Source organism: Nuphar pumila, chromosome 4 (genome assembly GCF_984573655.1).
Source record: "Nuphar pumila chromosome 4, dmNupPumi1.hap1.1, whole genome shotgun sequence".
Classification (NCBI taxonomy): domain Eukaryota; kingdom Viridiplantae; phylum Streptophyta; class Magnoliopsida; order Nymphaeales; family Nymphaeaceae; genus Nuphar; species Nuphar pumila.
The window spans coordinates 108,579,464-108,585,463 of record NC_143252.1 but is presented as its reverse complement, the minus strand read 5'-3'; positions in this window follow the sequence as shown (position 1 = coordinate 108,585,463).

Below are 6,000 nucleotides of genomic sequence, written 5' to 3'. Positions count from 1 at the left end.
CTTGGGGACTGGATGTAGGTCAGGATAGACCGAACCAGGATAAAATCTTGTGTTCTTTGTGTGTTTGCTTTTCAATTTGCAAAATCCTTCAATATTCCGCAGACAATTTTTAAAAGCACTATTCACCCCCCCTCTAGTGCTCGTTGCCTCGAGTGATATGTTGTGCATTTGCACAGCCATACACTGAGAAAATGTGAGTGATATGTTGTGCATTTGCACAGCGATACACTAAGAGATGTGAGTAAGATGTTGTGAAGACAGCAGGTGAAGTGTAATGGAGACAACAAGTGGTGTTGTGAAAGCAGCAGGTGATGTGTAGCAAGTGATGTTGTGAAGACAGCAGGTGAAGTGTAATAGAGACAGCAAGTGGTGTTGTGAAGGCAGCAGGTGAAGTGTAATGATGAGAGCAAGTGATATGTTGTGAGAGGTTCTGCAGAAAGTGAAATACAAGAGATGAAGGGAAAGCACATGCTGGTATGTGAACGCAAGAAAAAAAAAAGGAGGCTGATGACCATATAACATGCATCTCATATGCTTAGAGTGATCAGCTCAGCCATTCAAACCAGCTTACCGCAGCACGGTAGATTTGTGAATCCCTTTTAGCAACCATAAACCGATTTACAACATTGTTAGTGAAGGAATTTCAATGGTGTTAACAGGAAAATTTAAACAACAAAATTCAACAAAAGTAAGACAGTGAATCCAAATGGTAAATCAAAACTATTGCATAGCAAGCCAAGGGTCTTCACATAGCTTTAGATAGTGAATTACAATAGCATTAGTTATGATATTTTACACAGTACCAACCGGTTGATTTCAGCAACACTAATCGATTGATTTCAACAAATTGCATCAAGATTTTGACATAAAGGAGACAAGGTGGTTAGGCTGACAGGGAACATCATGTGATATGCTATGATATGATCTGAGATATAAAGCATATGAATATGCTATGAAATTCATCTACCATGAGAAATAAGATTATGTGGGATTTAAAGGTGAAATGCCATGAGTCAAAACCGAATTGTAATTTCCCTCGATGGCAATTCATAGCAATTGTGATCCAGAGTTTTACAATGAACCAAAACAAGAAATCATTGATTGAAGAGTTAATAAAACTTTCAAAAAACAAAGCACGTTTTTCTGATCCTTCACGGCAAAATCAAATGACAGTGTACCAATCAGAGACTTTTCGGCAACTCATCCGAGAACTCTAATGAATAAGGAAGGCATTCATGGCAGTTCAGATATGGCATTTTACATCAAATACATATCTGATTTCAGATCCTCTGTCGGGAGAGATTTTACGTTTAACTGAGAGACAAGTTTAGTTGTAGATCAGAATAGAGTCTTTTCACAACAAATCCAAATCAAATGCTAAACTTTACTACAACTGTGATATGGATTTCAGAGCAGCAGGTGCCAGAATAAAGGATCGATGAAGTGATACCGATGAAACAGATCAAAACTCAATGAATAATCAACGCAAATGCAGGCATGATATTATAATGGAAATCCGATGCAGCTAAACACATGAGAATGTCTATGGTGAAGTGCCAATGAAAACATATACAACATAGATGATGCAAATTGATCAAAACAGCATATACCTTAAACGAAAACATGCGATGCAAAAGAAAAAGAAAAAGAAAATAGATACATGAAGGAAATGCATACAAAGAAAGAGGATAAACATGCAAGTGGGAATGAATAGATGAAGTGGAATGTACACAATTTATATGGATGAATCGATGAACCCACAGATGATCATATGCAGAGATGATGCAGAGAATGATCGGATGCAGAGATGATGTTGTAATATTCAAAGAATGATCGGATGCAGAGATGTGAACACAAATCCGATGAAAATGAAAATGAAGTGCGATATGGGATTCGAAAAACATAAGATGCGATGAAAATGATGAATTTGAATATGCTGTAAATAGAAATGCAAAATGTGATAAGCTAAAACATTATAAATGTGCAAGAAATAACGATGATGAGGGACAATTTAAACAATCAGTTGGAGAATGCAGATCGAGCCTGTATAGAGCACACACAGGTCGGTGTCTGCAGATAATCTCTTGAAAAGCACAATGAAAGTAGCGTGAAATAGGAAATTCTCCATACGATAATGAAAATGAAAGAAAAATGAAAAGAGAGGGAAAAGACTTACCAATCAACTATCGTGAATTGGGGAAGAAAGCCTGGCTTCTCGAAGCTCTCTGTTGAAGAAGGGTGTTTCCAGTGTCTGATCAACCGAGATGGATTGGGAGAAACATAGACTGGTTCCTCAATATCCTCTGTTGAACGTATTTTTCACCTTCGATGAAAAAGAGGGAGAAAAAAAAGAAATAAGGAAGAAGGAGAAGGAGGAGAGGAAGGAAAATGAGAGATGGATGCGAGAGGTGGATGGGAATGGATGCTTGATGAGAGGAATGGATGGAAGATGAGAAAAAAAATGGATCGATTGATGGTGAATGGATGGAAGGTTAGAAAAATGGATGATCGAAAGCCTTCCCTCGATGTTTGTTATATAGGGGGAAGTCGTTAGAAAATTTTCAAAAAGGGTCCCTCATAGTTTCAAAAAAAAATCAAAAGAGTGTTTTAGTTAAAGTTTTTTTTTAAAACCCTAAAGGTTGCTTTTCTGAAATTTTTGAAAACCTAGAACATAAGGAAAATGCGAGGGTTTTTTAAAAGGTGGGATCCAGATGAAGTTTTAAGAGATTTTTGTAAGATATTTGTTTTGAAATTTAAGGATTTTTTGAAATGAGGTTTTGTGAAAATACGTGGTTTAATTTCAGAAACTGGATTTTAAAATGGATCTGGATTCAAGATTTTGAGTAAACATTTGAGTTTGGATCTCGAATTAAGGAAAAGAGAAGAGTGGATCCAAATGGATATTGGATCTGAATGAAATGTCTGAACCATTTTGTATTTTTGGATTTTGAATTGAAAACAGGAGAATTGGGCTCATAATTGGATTTGGATATCCGATCTGGATTCGAGGTTAGGTCAAATATAGAAAATAAAAATGTATTTCAAATCTTTAACAAGAAAATAAATCTAAGAAATGATCAGAAATTGACCCAGTTACTCAGAAGGTGGGTGCCAGGGGCAGAAAGGGAATTTTTGAAATTTTGCAAAAAATTAGGGTGTTTACAAGAGCCTAGGATTTCTTTGATATCTACTCACTAGACTTATAGCAAAACTCAAATCAGGTATAGTGCATAGCATTGCATATATCAGGCTTTCAATTGCCTGAGCATAACGAACATTCAACCTTTCTTGTTTATCTTTTAAACAATTATTCTTAGTTTTTGTTCTTTTACTACAAGAGTACCATTTTTCTTGGTACTTTTCATTTTAAATTTCTTTAGAATGTGGTCAAGATACTTTTCTTGACTTAGACATAGCAATCTCGATTTCCTATCTCTATGGATTTTAATTCCAAGGATATATGAAACTTCTCTCATATCCTTCATTTCAAATTGAGAACTTAACCATGATTGAGTTATATTTATCATGTATATGCATTTCTTGCAATCAATATATCATCAACATAAAGGGATAACACAATAAAATTACTCTCACTATTCTTTGCATATAAACAGTGATCTAGACTATTTGCGTCATAACCGAATTTGGTTATAGCATTATGAATAGTCAAATACCACTATCTTAGTGACTGCTTAAGTTCATAAAAGAATTTATTTAACTTGTATATTTTATCCTCTTGACCTTCAATTTCAAAACCTTCTGGTTGTTATATGAAAATTATTTTATTTAATTCATTATTTAAGAAGGTTCTTTTTACATTCATTTGATGGTCAAGATCAAAATAAGCTACCAATATAATATGAATAGATATCAGTTTAGTTATAGGAGAGTAAGTTTCTTCACAATCAATCTCTTCTCGTTGAGTATAGCCTTTTGCTACTAATCTTGCCTTGAATCTATCAATAGATCAATCTGCCTTAAGTTTTTTCTTAAGAACTCGCTTGCTACCAATTGCCCTATATTCATTAGGCAAAGTAGGTAGTTCTCAAACTTCATTCTTTTCTATGGAGTCTAACTCATCTTTCATTACATTCTTCTAGAGTTCAGACTCATTAAAAGCAATTGCATCTTCAAAACTCAAGTTGTCAAGAGTTTCATTCAAATCCATGGAATAAAATAATTCTGCACTCAAGAATGTGTAACAATCATTCAAATAGGATGGAGGAGTTCTTGTTCTTTTCTGTCCAGTTACTGGTTATGAATTTTGCTCATTATTCACAATTGGATCGTTATGCTCTAACTCTTGACTTGGTACCCCAAGATCATTTATGATATCTAGAAATACATCATCTTTAGGATAAAAAATGCTTTCTTGAGTTTCCAAGAATTTTACCTCTCTACTTTGTATAAATCCTTTTTCAGAATTATATAGTTGATATCCTTTTGATCCCTTTGGGTATCCCATGAAGATGCATTTGATAATCTTGTTATCTAACTTATCTCTCATTTGACTAAGAATCAACACATAAGCAGGTGATCTCCACTTTCGCAAATGACTCAAGTCTGGCTTATCAGTTCATAATTCATAGGGAGTAAGCTCTACAACCTTAGAAGGAACTTTATTCAAGATATACATGGAAGTGCAAATTGCTTCTTCCTAGATTTTTTTGAGAAGATTTGTATGTACCAACATGGATCTTGTCATATCCATTAAGGTTTTATTCTTTCATTCTGCTGCACCATTCTGTTGTAGTGTATAAGGCATAGTTGTATGAAGAGTTATATTATTATCAATGTAAAATTTTTTATACTCATTAGAGTTATATTCACCTACTCTATTAGATATGATAACCTGAATTTTTCTTCCTAGTAATCCTTCAACTTTATATTTATATGCCTTAAACTTTGTTAGAGCTTCAGATTTCTTAGAAATTAGGTATATGTATTCATACTTAGAGTAATCATCTATAAATATGATGAAATATGATTTCCTTTCATGTTTTTCTACGGTTAAAGGTTCACAAATATATATGTGTACAAGAACTAATAAGTCACATTGTCTACTTTCCTTAGAAAAATATTTTCTTGTCATTTTTTCTTATATGCATGGTTCATATTTTTCAAACTCTGCATTTTTAAGGAAAGGTAATAATCTCATGCAAATTATTCTTTTCATTTTATAGACATTTACATGCCCTAACCTTAAATGCCATAAATATGCATTAACATTAAATGCACAATTAATATAACCAGAAATATTCATTGTATTACTTGTAAAAGGAGTTACATTAAGACGAAAAAGACCATGGTCAGCATCATAGGGACCCTTGAGCTTCACTTTTTAATCTTTCTCAATAGTGACCTTGTCACCTCAGAAGTGGATTTCAAAGCCCTTTTTAGAAAAATCGCCTGTTGCTAAAATATTCCTTCTCATAGAAGGTACATGAAGTACATTTGTTAGTAGAAGACTGGTCACTTTTACCTGAAGCCTATAGGTCCCTATCTCAATCATATCACTATAGGTGTTATTTCTTATATACACCGTATGATCTTCAGGCTTCAACTCTTTCATTTTCACAAATCCTTCCTTTGTCTTAGACACATATTGCGTCGCCTCTGAATTAATCCACCACCCTGGGAGATCACTATTTGTGATTAATGATTCAGATATAGTGCATATTAATTCTTGTTCTTCATTTACTTGCTTTTATGAATTATCTTTCTTGGTTCTATTTGAGCAATTATTCTTGAAATGCTCAACTTTTCTACAAGAGAAACATGTTTCTCTGATTGCAGTCTTAGAGTTCTTAGTTTACACTGGACGCTTCTTGTTGAATTTATTCTTCTTAAATTTTTTTAACAATGTGCCTTTCGGCTTGAACTTGTGAGAGGTTGCCGGAAAGGATTCTTGAGTATTTATAACTTCTTTTGTTTTATCTTTTGACATGTGTTTCTGTTCAAAAGCTAATTGCAAAGGGTGATCAGTTAGAATAAGCCTTT